The sequence below is a fragment of the Planococcus citri genome, chromosome 5 (genome assembly GCF_950023065.1).
Source record: "Planococcus citri chromosome 5, ihPlaCitr1.1, whole genome shotgun sequence".
Taxonomy (NCBI): Eukaryota; Metazoa; Arthropoda; class Insecta; order Hemiptera; family Pseudococcidae; genus Planococcus; species Planococcus citri.
In genome coordinates this window covers 55,046,398-55,062,424 of record NC_088681.1, presented here as the reverse complement: position 1 = coordinate 55,062,424, position 16,027 = coordinate 55,046,398, and the positions used below count along the sequence as shown (strand labels likewise).

Below are 16,027 nucleotides of genomic sequence, written 5' to 3'. Positions count from 1 at the left end.
AAAATATCCATCAAAATCACTCAAAGATCTGAAAACTTTTGAAAAATTGTCAAAAGTAGGTCCCTATCCTAAAAGTCACTGAAAATAAAGTCAAAATTCATGAAATATCGTATAAATTGCACGTATCATAATTTAAAAACAATAACTTTCCAAATCAACAGCAAAATGAAAAATTTGTTTGAAAATTGTTTAAAACGACGATTAAAATGGACAAAATTGTGCTGAAAATTACAAAATCACTGCAAAAGTTTCTTGAGAATTTTCAATAAATCAGTAAAATCAATCTCATGTTCACAAATTTTGCACAAAAAAATAAAGTGGTATAATAGAGAATCCCTCCTTCCATCTTCTACCACAATAAAACAAAAAAAAAAACAGAAATCGTCCCTTATTCATTATTATTTACAATAGAGAAAAAAATGAATTTCAAAAGGTTAAATTTTCTATTTAATAAAATGAATTAAAATTATTGACGAATAGAGCTGCTTAAGACAAGAAAAAAAAATCAATCTCCTCTCTATTTGGTCCATTTCATTATTCAAGGCATCGACTTCAAATCATAATAAAAATGAAATCATCCACACATAACAAATCATTCGATAAACAATCGATAGGTAACTTTGTAACATCATAGCTTTATCACATCAAAGTTTCCTAGTCTCTTGAACTTTACATAAATAGAGATAAGAATAAAATAGAAAGTTATATTCGTTCCTAATTCCAATTCCAATTAGTCAGATGATTCCACGAAATGAATATTCGCAATAAAATATCTTATCAACAGCATAATTTACGTTCGTTTCGTTCACGATTTCATAAAAACATCAAAAATATGAACCTAACCTAAGTCATATCTATACGTAAAGTACGTATTTCATCGATTATGATCTTTGAATTTTCCATTGTCAGTCTACAGCGAGTAATTCACGAAAGCAGAAGTATACGTATACGTAATAGGTACCTACCTACATGAACTACATACTGTTATCTAAGTGGAGTGGATTAAAGTGCTCGAGAATACGCGTTAAAGGTCTCGAAATTGAGGTAGCCTTATCATATCGAGGATATATACAATTTTCAATATATTTTTGGTAAGTACATAAAAAATTATATTGTAATTTCATATTATCCATTTTTCTTTTTGATACGACTTATTACAGCAAAATCAAAATTTCACGTTCATTTACACAATTTGAAATATTTTATTTACATGTACAGTTGTACACAGAGCCAGAGCTATGCAGACATCAACTCCGTTCATATTCTCGATGATTTTCATCTCATTATGTAATCACATCTCTAATGCAATACCATTGGACTCGTCTACATCACTCGAATCTCCGACCAAAGATCATCCTCACCATCACCTCTACACCATCTCATTACTCAGACCAAACCATCACTCCAAACGGATCCGAAGATCGCCCACAATAACCTCAACAATAAGCCCAGAAGTCCTCCTCCAAGCCTCTCGAAAGCTCAAAGAGGTAATCAACTCGAACGGTGGGTTCTCCAAAGTAAACGTCGATATCCAAGCAGCTTACAACGTGATGTACTCCGAAGAAGTCCAATCAGACCCTGTGCTACGAGAAGCAGTCAAATTCAACTCGAAAGGACACACTTGCACAGTCACCCTTTGCAACTCGATAGGCCAATCACAAATCTCCTTGGGGGCATGTACGCCACACTTCTGCCATTGCGGAAGTGGTAAAGCGTTTGTTAAAAGTTGCGGTCAAGGAACAGTGTACGATGCTTTTCTGCAAAATTGCAATTGGCCCAATGAGGTTGAATATTGTACCAACTGACTCTCTCGATGCTGATGATGAAATAAAGCAGAGTTTGGAACGTAGGAGTTTAGGCATCGTAATCATCGAAAATACCTACGCGTAAGATTATATTTTGACTTTTTTTTAAAGAATAATTTGAATTTCTCGACGACGACTCCGTATCCTAATGAGATACCTTACGTCATACGACGTTGGCGGGAAATCCTCTAAAATTATAATCCGAGATACCACGACGACGATGATTAGTCGAGTCGATGATGATGATGGTGTATTTGGTAATCGTACACATAGCTCAATTATTATTATGCTACGGTACAATTTCCATAGCCATATACACGCATTCTGGACGCCAGAGATCAACGTACATCTTCGAACGTGTCTTTCAAGACTCACTCGAGCTAGAGAAAGAGAAGCATTCGCATCCCAAAAGATTTCGTTATTCGTCAACGTGTACCTCTCTACCTATACGAACGTGTGGAGTCTTTAGAGAGCATGTTTTTTTCCCTTCTTCATCTTCATAATACATACGAAGCCTTGAAATCCGCATCGACCATATCGAATCGAGTTGCAGATAGGTGATTCATATAATAGTTCATTTTAGCCGGTATCGTTTCGGTTCTTTACACCAACTGCAGACTGTTTCAATCATCGGTGTACTTAGAAAAAAATGTGAAAAAAAATTCACTCGAATCGAGCTGAGCAGGTGATGAGAATGACCAGGACAGGAACACATACCTAGAATACTGTATAGGTATCTCGTAAAGAAGACCACATTATAGCCACCAGTGTCATTTTTCGATTAAATATTCAATATCGTATACGTTTTTAATTCAAATTGCACATCATCGCCGAGTATTTGAAGGTAAAACTCGTACATCGAAATAATTCCGCGAAATTCAATGTCTCATCATCCAGACTGTTGCATTTTTAAATGCAAAAATAGTAGGTACATAACTGATTCATGAAGTTGTAAGAGTAGGTGGACTAAGAGTAAGACAACCTCTCACAATTTGTTAGTCTCCAAACCTAAATAAAAACCTGCTCCATTCATCACCATCCTGCAGTACAAAAAATACCCATATATGAATATTTATCCTCGATTTGCACTTTGCACCGAAGAATCGACGATATAAAATTTACAACAACAAAAAATTCTCATTTTTCAAAATGAAAGCTTTTCAACTTTTTAAAGCTAGAAGATGAATTACTTTTCTGAGATGAATATTGCTTTTGCTCTCGTAAAATATGCAAGCTTTAATTATAAAAAGGGTAATCCAGAATGTACCTACGAGACGTCGTCGAGGATTAAAATGTAGTAGTACGAGAAGCTTGAGTGTGAGGTCAACGGTCTGTGGTCTGTGTACGAGAAGGAGCACCTATTTGTAGTACATATACTCGTTTCTAAAGGAACGAAAGCCACTCTCTTGAAGCTGGACTGGGTGCTCGTTGCTCGTTATCTAAGTATGATACTTGTACTATAGCGCGATTAACCTATAAACCCAATATTACCTGTCAATTGTAATTAGCTAATTGTTCGATATAAAAGTGTAAGTACAGAAGAGACAGAAAGGTCTAAAGTGGATTAGATTGAAAGATACTACGTCGTCGTCGTGTCGAGAGTCGATATGTTGTTGGTACTTGGTAATTTGAGTACTTACGATGTTTATTACAGAATATGTGGCGATGTTTTTATAAAATATGGGGTCGAATTAGGTACGTATGGTCGTAAAATTAATTAATTTTTACCACAATTTTCTACGAAATTTTCAAGTTGGATGATTTGAAAAAAAAACGTGGACGTGTGTTTGAATTTTAGGTAATACATATTCTACTTTTTAAAAAAATAAGTTATTTTTTCAGTTATATCACATTAAAATAAATGTAACAAATATTATGAACATCAAAAAATAAATATGTGTAAAAATTGTTTCATTTCTTTAATGTTTTATTAAAAAAAAAATGAAATCTGGTGTATTTTAAAAAAATTACAAGAAAAGCGAAAACGACAGTAAAAAATTTGAAAAAATGAAGATAAAAATCTTTATAAGAATTGAATCTACTTTTATCGTAGAGAAATGTCAAAATATGCAATACTGAAATACATTTTTTAAGATTATTTTTTATTTTTTCTAAAACTGAAAACTCATCCTTGATTTTAAAGTTTTTTTCCTTTAAGGAAAACCCTACTTTATTTTTATTTTGTTTTATTTTGAATCATTCAGGGTCATTCCACGTCAATTGAACCAAGAAGTGGTAGGAGGGTTCGGCGATTTTTTTGAAATTTTTCCTGTGGAAAGACCTTTTGAAGGGATGACCAATGGCGCAAATCGCAGCTCTCTAGCCCATTTTTAAAGGCAGCCAGGGGTGCCAAAGTTTTTAGTGAACCTAAAGTATCATCCATTTCAACAATGGATTACTCGATAACCGCGATACCAACCAAAATGAAACATTTTCCCATAGTTAGGGGTTTTGAAAAGCTTTTTGGTGATATCATAAAAATCAGTGTTGCCACTTTTTTTCGCACAGAAAATTAGCTCAAAAAGTTTCGAAACGTAGTTTTCATATCGTTCAGACTCTCAAAAATTCTGAAAAAAATATATTATAGACAACTTTTTATGCTGAACAACATATTGAAAAATTGGGATGGTAACATGTTGCAAAGTTGATTGTAAAAAATTTAAAGTTTGCGAAAAAATGCGATTTTTTGATTTAAAACATGAAAAAAAGTTCTGATAGGTAAAGTTGACCCATTTGACCCCTATTTTTACGTATCTGTTGAAAAAGTTGAAAAAACCCTTTCACTCGATGAAATGAACTCTTCCCAAAAAATCAAAATTCGAAAAAATTCAATTTTCAATTTGAAACATCAAAAAAAGTTTAAATTTATTCAGTTGTCTTATTTTGACCTCTTTCTGACGTATTTCATGAAAAAGTTGATAAAAATTACACTCAACAGAAAAATAAAAATTCCTTCATTTTTTGAATCTTTTCGAATTTTGATTTTCTTGTGAGGAGTTCATTTCATCGAATGAAGTTATGAAGGTATAAAGCTTTTAAAAAAGAAAAAATTCTTCGAATTCTACGCTTCAAATGTTCTCAGATCATCACCAGTAACAAAAAAAAAAGGGAAAAAATGTTGACCATCAAATTGTATACAAATAAAAAAGAATTTTTCTCAATCTCAATATTTTTTTAAGCCACATTTTTTATAATTGAGCCATAAACTTCGCCAAAAGGACGCAATTTTCGAGTCCACCCAATAACAAAAAGAACCACTGATTGAAGGAAGGGATGAGACGACTTTCTTTCTTTTAAAAATATTGTACTATCAGTACTCGAACTCAACTTTTCCCCGAAAGCTCCAAAAAAAAAGATATAGAAACGAGCAAAACATTTATCAATGCGGAAAAGGTCATCAAAAATGACCGAACATTTTAATTAAATCTAATGTAAAGAAAAATTCGAAACAGAACATCTCAACTAAAATTTAATAATGAAACTCAAATAAAAACTTTGATACAATTTTTGCAAAAAGCAAAACTTTGGTACTTTTCTCACAATTTTTGTCAAAAAAAAGACATTTGGCTGCAATTTGCCAACTTTTTGATTTTGGTAGAAAAGCGAGATTTTTTGGCAGTTTTTGGAGAAAAAAGTTTGAAAAGAGAGACTTGAAATCTTCATTGGCAGAAAAGTGACAGTAATTTTTAGAAATTGATGGCAAAAAATGTAACTCTAGATTTTTGATATTTTTGATTGGCAAAAAAGTGAAACTATTTGGCTGCTATTTGGTGACTTCTCTTCGCAAGAAAAACGATACTTTTTGGCAATTTTTGGCAAAAAAAGTGGTCATTTTTTGAAATAAAATAAGAGATTTAGGAATCTTTGGCAGAAAAGTGCCAGTAATTTATAGAAATCGATGACAAAACGAGACTCTGGACTTTTTGATATTTATGGCAGAAAGTGAGCCATTGATAATTTTAGCAAATAAAGGCAGAGCTTTTTAGGAAAAATCGATTTTTTTTTCTTTGGTTAATTTGGCCTCCCTTGTTGTTGATAAAAATCAGAGGAACAAAGACATGCAAAATTGAAAACCTTTTTGACTGTTCAACAAAAAAGTGAGAATTTTGGCAGTTTTTGGTATAATAAAGTACAAATTTTTGACTTTGACAGAAAGCAAAACTTGGGCAATTTCAAGCAAAAGCGAGATGTTTTGTTCAAATATTTGTAAACATTTATACTTTTTTGCAATTTTTTTTTGGCAAAAGAGCAAGATTTTTAGGAAATTTTTGGCAAAAATCGAGACTTTGAACATTTTGGCAAAAAGCAAAACTTCTTGAAAATTTTTGGAAAAGAACGAGACTCTTTGGAAAATGTTGGCAAAAAGTGAGACTCATACAATTTTGGCAAAAAAAGTTTTATTTTTTCTCAATTTTGGTGAAAAAAAAATAGATGAAACCTGCAAAAGGTACTTAGGGTACATCCTCCCAATTCAATGTACTGTGAAAATTTGGACCCTTTAGGTCAATTTGAAGGAGCTACAGGGTGTTCTAAAAGTTGAAAAAAAACTTGAAAATAGCTGAAAAATCCACTTTTCTTACTCTGGAGAGGGTTCAAATGGGTTTGGAAGGCTAAAACCAGCAAAAGGCACTTCTGATACATCATCCCAACGTATTGTGAAAATTTGGACCCTCTAGGTCAATTTGGAAGGGCTGTAGGCTTTCCTAAATATTGAAAAACATTTAAAATAGCTTTAAAAAATCCACTTTTTTAACCCTGGAGACAGATTAAATTGGGTCAGAAGGTTTAAACCTGCAAAATACGCTCAAATGACACCATCCCATTGTATGCTGGACATTGGGGCTCCTTAGGTCAATTTTATGAGTGAGGTGGGATCAAAAATAAGGTCGAAATCAGGGTTTTTCCACCTTAAATGGGGTGGGGATGACCTAGGAAGCTGAAATTATAATGTTGTTCACAATGGCGGTACTCACCAATGGTATGAGTTTGGACTCTTTTCATCAATTTGGGGGCAAATTAAGCTTCTCCAAAAAAAAGACCTTTCTGTAATTTTCAACGTTGACCTTTCCAACTGCAGGGGTCAATTTTGGCTTCCAAGAGAACCCCATTCCCCAAGTTTGACTTTATTTGATCAATTAGAACAGGCTCCAGGTCATAAAATGTAAAAATCACCATTGTGCTGAAACTTATAAATAAAAATGAATAGCCCCATTTTTTTACAAAAATTTGGCTAAAAAAACAAATACCTGAATATTTTTATATATAGGTGGAAAATTTTAGGCTCTACAATTTTGATCCTAATATATAATTTTTTTCTTTAGGATGAGTATTTTTCACTCAAGTAATTAAGTAAGTTGGTAAGGAAATATTTTACAAGTGTAAATTTTTATAATTTTTAACAATGTTTTTTTCATTAATATCTTCTCTGCTTTTCTTTTCAAATTTTTAAATTGAGGTAGGTAATCGAAGCAGATATCTATGTGTTTCCAGTCAAATTATTCAAATCTTTTTGAATTATAAATGCACGAAAAATACCATTTTTATTTTTACGATGAAATACATATTTCCCACCTAAGATGGAAAAGTGACCGTACTTTTCAATTTTAGTTTCAAATATGTAGAAGCAAAACACGTTCCCAGTAGTTCCTAAAAATCACAAAAAAATGTTGAAAAATATCTTATTTTAACAAAGATTCTTCCCCTCCCCCCTCCCAAAAAAATTTTGAATTGCAAAAGGACTCGAATGAGCTCAAAAATGACTCGAAAAAAATAAGTGTATTCAAGTCTTTTCTCCACATCGAGAATTGACTTAAAAAGGTAACAACTTGCTCAAATTTTTTCATATACTCGAGCCATTCTCATCAAAATGAAACAAAAAATTAAAAAAACATGGAAGAAAAAAGAAAGAAAGAAAGAAAAATGCCATCTCAAGCTCATATAAATAAAAAATCTGTACTTCTGGTTCAAATTCAAAGCATCCAATGACTTTCAAACCATTTTCACTATCCCACTGACAACGAGATAAAAAAACGTCGCAATATCAAAACAAACACATCCCTTTCATTCCATCACCTCCTACTGTCGCTTCACATACACTATAACATCAATCTACCTGTGCAGCAACCACAGAAGCTGCGGATACTCAAGGAAGAGGTACTATCATCCACAGTTATACTCGTATTCGTATACGATATATCCCTACCTGAAATCGAACCAAATAAACGCTTCGTAATAATAAAGGAATATACATACATAAATACTCGCCATCGCATCGTCAAACACGAATGTGAAAAAAAGAACATAAAAGGGTTTCAAACAATCAGCCCATTTAGGGGGGTTACTTCTTTATAAGCTTTATAATACACCACATGCTGGGTATACCTTGAGAATTGTTATTATTACAGGTTGGCACCTTCTTTGATGAGACAGATTTACGACAATATGTTCCTTATACTAACCTACACTTTAGGACTGTACAGTCTATGTAGTAAAAAGCGAAGAATTACTCATCATCATTGTGACGTATCGAAAATCGAAAGCACGAGTATAAAGTCCAGAGGAAAAAAACTCGAACGGTCTCATGGTCTGATCGAGAGATGAGAGGTCCTCGAATTTTAAATATTACGTTCTGTGGGGTCGAAATTCTTGACCAGTGAGATCATTGTGTTTATTTTGACTTTCTTCCAGAATATGAAAGGGATCGAACCGAGAAAAAAAAACCTGAAGGGAGGAATGGATCTTTGATAGCAGTGGACACTTGGACAGGTATAATGTTCGAATAATATGCACTTCATCTCGTGTCCTAGGTTTCCCTTTGATAATACGTACAAGTGTATGAAGTGTGTATGACAATTAAAACGATATCATTAGTACGTTACGATGGGAGGAAAATGAAATTCATTTCCATACAAGAACATTCATTAAACGTGTTGATAGGGTTATTAAACATCGACTTACTCGTACACGTAGGTACGTCTGCAACAGGTAAAATTATAACCTAACGTATCAATAAATAAATTTGAAAAAAATATGCACTTGCAGTACTCGTGTAGGTATAACGGATTTTCACGCAAACAACATCGGTTCATTTAATAAATAATCAGCTGAAGTTTAAGCAACGGGTTTAAATTTAACGATTTTTTTTTGTATGTCTTTGTGATATTATTTGAAATGTACGAGTAGGTATTTATGGGTAATTACAATACAACGTAATTTTTGTCTATCTGCTGATGGTCTAAAATCCCCATAACCAAAATTCCAGCAACACGAATTAATTTTTCGATTTTTGGCGAATTTTTTAAAATCCAAAATTGAACATTTTTGATGATTTCTGTTTTTTTTTTTTTTTTCAAAAAAATAAGTATCAGTAAAAATGATGGAAATTAGTTGTGAAACTGAAATCGACTCCCATGAACAGAAATTCACTATATTTGGTCATCCTGGAGGCTCCAGCATGATTTTTGATTTTTCCAGAAAGCATGGAGATTAATCTGGAGAACTAAAAATTGAGTTGTAGCTTGTTCTCAACCTGTTTGAGATACCTCAAGAGTTCTTTTGATCAGCATTCTTCAGTCAAGTGGCATTAAAACTATTCTGGTCAAAAAAGAACACTTGAGGTGCCCCCCCCTCCGAAATTGAGTCAGATGAGGTTAAAGTTGAATTGGTCCAGAATGATCTACAACTTGATTTTTGGCTACCCAAGTTAATTTTCACGTCATGTGAAGAAATTTTTAAATTCCAGAGAAATCCAAAATCACGCAGGAAGCTTCAGAATGAGTCAAAATTGCGAAATTCAGATGGGGAGGGGGGGGTTGATTTTAGACAAGATAACGCCATTTGTGAAAATTTAGACAATTTCCCCATGAATGAAAAATTTCGAATTTTTTCCTAATGAAAGTACCTATTCTGGTCAAGAAATCGCACTTGAGGTATCCGACTTGAAATGGGGCCAAAATGAAGATAAACTCGTTAAATTGGTTCAGAGTGAGCCACAGCTCGATTTTTAGCTGCCAAAATTAATTTCCACGTCTTATAAAGAAATTTTTAAATTCTGGAGAAATCGAAAATCGCGCTGGAGGCTTCAGAATGCCTCGAAATGGTGAAATTCGGGTTGGGGGGATTGGTTTTAGACAAAGTAACACCATTTGTGCAAATTTTGAAAATTTCCCCACGAAGGGAAAATTTTGAATTTTTTCCAATAAAAATATTCTGGTCAAAAAATTGCACTTGAGGTGTCCGGCTTGAAATTGAGCCAAATGATGTTAAATTGGTCTAGAATGGGCCACAACTCGATTTTTAGCTGCCCAAATTAATTTCCATGTCTTATGAAAAAATTTTAAAATTCTGGAGAAATCGAAAATCGCGCTGGAGGCTCTAAAATGACTGAAAATGGTGAAATTCGGACCGCGGGGGTGGTTTTGGACAAGTAAACGCCATTTGTGCAAATTTCGAAAATGTCCCTTTGAATGGAAAATTTTGAATTTTTTCCTAATAATATTTTGGCCAAAAACTCGAACTTGAAGTGGCTTAAAATTAAGCCAAATGAAAATAACCTCGTTAATAATTAGTTCAGAAAGAGGCACAACTCGATTTTTAGCTACCCAAATTAATTTCCGCGTTTTCTGGAGTAATTTTTTAAATTCTGGAGAAATCGAAAATCGCACTGGAGGCTCCAGAATGCCTCGAAATGGTGAAATACAGGTGGGGGGGGGTTGGTTTTAGAAAAAGTAACGCCATTCGAGCAAATTTCGAAAATTTCCCCATGAATGGAAAATTTTGAATTTTTTCCTAATAAATATTTTGGTCAAAAAATCGCACTTGAGGTGTCCGAGTTGAAATTGGACTTGACGAGAATAAATTCGTTAAATTGGTCCAAAATGGGCCACAACTCGATTTTCAGCTGCCCAAATCAATTTCCATGTCTTATGCAGGAATTTTTAAATTCTAGAGAAAACGAAAATCAAGCTGGAGTCTCCAGAATGCCTCGAATTGGTGAAATTCGGATGCGAGGAGGGGGGAAAGGTTGGTTTTAGACAAGATGACGCTATTCGTGCAAATTTCAAAAATTTCCTCATGAATGGAAAATTTTGATTTTTTTGTAAATAATAAAATATTGTGGTAAAAAAATTGCACTTGAGTTGTTCGACTTAAAATTGGACGAAAAGAAAATAAATTTGTTAAATTTGTGCAGAATGAGTCAAAACTCAATTTTTAGGTGCCCAGATTAATTTCAACGTCTTCTGGACGAATTTTAAAATTCTAGAGAAATCAAAAATCGCGCTGGAGGCTCCACAATAACTCGTAATGCTGAAACTTGGATTTCAGGAATTGGTTTCAGACAATAAGGCAAAGTCATTCGTGCAAATTTAAAAAATTTCTCCACAAATGGAAATTTTTTTGAGTTTTTGAATTTTTTTCTAATAAATATTCTGGTTAAAAAATTGCACTTGAGGTGTCCGACTTGAAATTGAGCCAAAAATGGAGGATGAACTCGTTGAATGGGTCCAGAATAAGCCACGAGTCGATTTCTAGTTTCCTAAGCAATTTCTACATCTTCTGGAGGAATTTTAAAATCCTGTAGAAATCGAAAATCTTGTTGGAGGCTCCAGAATGGCTCGAAACAGTGAAATTCCGATATTGAGGTTTGCGTTTCAAACAAAACTAAGCCATTCGATTAAATTTCCAAAGTTTCTCCAAGCACAGAAAATTTTCGATTCTTTGAATTTTTTTCCCTGTAAATATTCATGGTCACGAAAACACTAAAAATCGAACAAAAAAGGAATAAACTCGTTTAATAATTTGAGAAGAACCTGATACTCCATTTTTAGTAGCCCAAATTAATTTTCACACCCTCTGAGTAAATTTTAAAATTGTGGAGAAATCGAAAATCGTTCTGGAGGTTCCAGGATGACTGAAAATGGTGAAATTCAGTTCGAGGAAGTTGACACTAGTTTCAGGATATATTTCCATAATTCTTACTGAATAAATAATACATTTTTTTGTCAAAAAAACACACAAATTTCCAAAAATGGTTAATTCTGCATTTTCAAAAATTCTCCAAAAACAAAAATTCAATTAGGGCAGCTGAAATTTTGGATTTTGGGGGTTCTGATCATGCTTTTTTCTAAAAATTGCAGTCCCAGACTGGGACCTTGAGAGGTTCCTTTGTGAGAATACCTTTACAGCCTTCAACGTCTGAAATTCAATAGATATGCAACATTTTCATGGAATCTTCATTAAAGATCCAATTCAATATACTAAATAAATTATACTGCATAAAATTTTTGCCAATCTGTCATTTTAACCAGACTTACAACGCTCAGAATACTTCACCACCCTCTAACACCTGAAATTCAGAATATACAACAAAATTGCATACAACCTTTTCAAAAGCTCTCATCGAGTACTACAAAAAATCCAACATGAAATATTTACCCATCTATCATCTTAAAGATACAAAAATGATAACAAACATCAAAACCATGCAAATTTCACACAATCACATCAAACCCCCTCAATTTCAACCCTCGTGTCAAAAATCGCCCCAAAAAATCCCAAAACATCCCCAAAAAACAACTCGATACTCACCCTTTGCTCGGAATCATCCCACTGAAACGATCACCAACCAACTACACTATGAAAAAAACACAACGCACCAAAAAAAAACCAAGTACTTTTTGCAACTAAAATAGAAAAAAAATTTACCACGCACTCGGTTTACTTCGTGACAGGAAAAAAACGGTTATAACACCTTTGCAAAATGCAATGTTTTAACTGTAAATATTCTAACGACGACGGTCGACGATTCTACATACTAACATGAGAGAAACACGCGTTTATTACGGAATTACCTTACGTATGAACTAACACACGAGCACTTGTTCGCGCTCAGCGCAGAATACCCAACTGTTAACGCTTGAAAAACCTTCCAGATCCACCTCCTCCAAGCGGATTAAAAAAAGAAAAAACAGGTATGGAAATACTCTATCACCAACTACCACAGCTTATTCCAGTTTTTTTTTTCCATACAAGTGTATTGGACATATAGCGGACTTTTTATCACAAATAGTAATTATGTTGCCAGAGATGCGCGTAGATACTCGTATATTGTGTGTTTTTAATTGTTGGCATCGATTCGCACGTGACTAAAGTATCAATGTTGAAAATATAAATTTACAAGTTGACTTAATTTTTCGTACAGTACCCTACAGTTTTTATAAGACGAAATATGTAGGAATAAAGGAAAGCGTGGGATGCTGGAGTACCTATAGATGTGGAAGATGGGGAGGGTGGAAGGCAGGGGAAAAGAGTAATACGTGTGTGATTTTGCACGTTGAGCAAAAGTGTGGGTTGATTATTCTATTTTTTGGAGTAGGTTAAAGCGAATCTTTCAACGAGAAGGAGCTGAATAAAATTGTACGTAAATGAGATAGCCACAAACGTATAAATTATCACCTTTTTAAAGAAAAAATTTCATCCGAGATGGGCGAATGTCCTTGAGAAAAAATTCGGTAGCATTTTGATAAATTGCCGTATTACTCGGTTATGCTAATTTTTCGCATTCGAAATCGGTAGAATTTTCTATTTTTAAAGATCCATCGAATGAAAATTTTCCAACATACTCATATAAAAATGGACATTTTTTTGGCAAAAATTCTAGTCTCCTTGTATGGAGTCTTCTTGGTTTGAAAAGGAAGGGGTTTTCTTGAAATTGGGATGATTTAGGAGAGTATGATTTATTGAAGTGGGAATTTATTTCTCACATTTTATGAATAGTCGCAATCAACGTCTTTCTGTTGAATTATGGGACTCGAAGAAATGAAAAATTTCCAAAGCATTTCTACAGAAATCAATTTATGATTTTTTTCAACTTTAGAGAGCTTCACACAAACGTAGTCATACTGTTGGGGAAGGGGGAAGGAGATTTTTTTCTTGAAGGAAAGGTAATTCAGAAGGATTTCGACCAGAAATGAAAAATTTCCAAAAAATTAGGACTTCTTGGAAACTAATTTTTAAAAAAATTTTTAAACCGAACAAAGGTAGATCGAAAGAGCAGGTAAAAATTCATCACCTGTCAAAATTTCAAGTGCTAAAGTGCGTTTTTAAATTTTTGGCGAATTTTTGAAAATTAAATTTAGGCCAAAAATGAGGGGGAAAAAATCAAAATTTTACCAAATTGAGCAAGAAAGCTGAAATTAGGGATATATCCTATTTTCGACCTGCCAAATCGATTGGAAAGTGTTTCAAACAGTTTTGAGCAGTTCTGGAGCCTCCAGCAGATTTTTGAAACTCGAAATTCTCACAAAATTTCATCAATGGAGTTGGAAAGCCGAAATTAATTCTGCAAACTGATTTCAATATGCTGTGAAGTCGACTGCAGGTAAATTTCAAGTCGTTTTAGAGCCTCCAGCAATTTTTTGAAAATTGATGAAGTTGAAAATTGCTGGAACCTCCAGTAGATTTTTGAAATCTGTTGGATCCTCCATTAAATGTTTGAAATTTGAAATTTCCCCAAAATTTCATCAAAATGGAAATGGAAAGCTGAAATGAACTATACACTCCAATTTTAACACCATCTGAAGACGACTTCAGGTGGGTTCAAGTGATTCTGGAGCCTCCAGTGACTTTTTGAAAGGTTTCATGGCGTTTCCAAGAGAATAGAAATTTCCAAGAAGTAGCTGGAAGCATCTAAACCACTTGAAACCTCCATGCAGTCGACTTCATAATTATTATTGTATTGAAATTAGTTTGCAGAGTAAATTTCGGCTTGCTAACCCCATTTGACGAAATTTTGGGGAAATTTCAAGTTTCAAAACTTTACTGAAGGCTCCAGTACTTTTCAAAAAATCGCTGGGGGCTCCAAAACGACTTGAAATTAGTTTTCAGAATTAATTTCGGCTTTCCAACTCCATTTTTGATGAAATTTTGTGGGAATTTCGAGTTTCAAAAATCGACTGGAGGCTCCAAAACGACTTGAAATTAATTTGCAGAATTAATTACGGTTTTCCAACTCCATTTGATGAAATTCTGTGGGAATTTCAAGTTTCAAAAATCTACTGGAGGCTCCAGTAATTTTTAAAAAAATCGCTGGAGGCTCCAAAACGACTTGAAATTAGTTTGCAGAATTAATTTCGGCTTTCCAACTCCATTTGATGAAATTTTGTGGAAATTTCGAGTTTCAAAAATCGACTGGAGGCTCCAGTAATTTTCATAAAATTTCTGGAGGCTCCAAAACGACTTGAAATTAGTTTGCAGAATTAAATTCGGCTTTCCAACTCCATTGGATGACATTTTATGGGAATTTCAAGTTTCAAAAATCTACTGGAGGCTCCAGTAATTTTCAAAAAATCGCTGGGGGCTCCAAAACAACTTGAAATTAGTTTGCAGAATTAATTTCGGCTTTCCAACTCCATTTGATGAAATTTTGTGGAAATTTCGAGTTTCAAAAATCGACTGGAGGCTCCAGTAATTTTCATAAAATTTCTGGAGGCTCCAAAACGACTTGAAATTAGTTTGCAGAATTAAATTCGGCTTTCCAACTCCATTGGATGACATTTTATGGGAATTTCAAGTTTCAAAAATCTACTGGAGGCTCCAGTAATTTTCAAAAAATCGCTGGGGGCTCCAAAACAACTTGAAATTAGTTTGCAGAATTAATTTCGGCTTTCCAACTCCATTTGATGAAATTTTGTGGGAATTTCGAGTTTCAAAAATCGACTGGAGGCTCCAAAACAACTTGAAATTAATTTGCAGAATTAATTTCGGCTTTCCAACTCCATTTGATGAAATTTTGTGGGAATTTCGAGTTTCAAAAATCGACTGGAGGCTCCAGTAATTTTCAAAAAATTTCTGGAGGCTCCAAAACGACTTGAAATTAGTTTGCAGAATTAAATTCGGCTTTCCAACTCCATTTGATGACATTTTATGGGAATTTCAAGTTTCAAAAATCTACTGGAGGCTCCAGTAATTTTTAAAAAATCACTGGGGGCTCCAAAACGACTTGAAATTAGTTTGCAGAATTAATTTCGGCTTTCCAACTCCATTTGATGAAATTTTGTGGGAATTTCGAGATTCAAAAATCTACTGGAGGCTCCAGTAATTTTCAAAAAATCGCTGGAAGCTCCAAAACGACTTGAAATTCACCTGCAGTTGACTTCATAGCTTATTGAAATTAGTTTGCAGAATTAATTTCGGCTTTCCACTCCATTTGAAGACATTTTGTG

General features: G+C 33.8%; 1 protein-coding gene and 1 long non-coding RNA gene across 3 annotated transcripts in view; one reads left to right on the top strand and one right to left on the bottom strand.

Moving 5' to 3' along the window:
- The window catches only part of LOC135846636 (tyrosine-protein phosphatase non-receptor type 13-like), a 65,909-nt gene extending 53,084 nt beyond the window's left edge, over positions 1 to 12,825 (bottom strand). The window contains exon 1 of the mRNA XM_065365840.1: positions 12,393 to 12,825. The gene's annotated coding sequence lies outside the window, so the exon portion shown is untranslated. The remainder of the gene's footprint in view (positions 1 to 12,392) is intronic.
- Positions 641 to 3,716, top strand: LOC135846997 (uncharacterized). 2 transcript variants are annotated; one of them, XR_010559062.1, is made up of 2 exons: positions 641 to 1,091; positions 1,229 to 3,716. It is a non-coding gene; the product is annotated as an uncharacterized LOC135846997 (long non-coding RNA). The 2 variants fall into 2 exon arrangements; XR_010559061.1 differs by having other exon boundaries at positions 1,219 to 3,716.
- Positions 12,826 to 16,027: the final 3,202 nt, after the last annotated feature.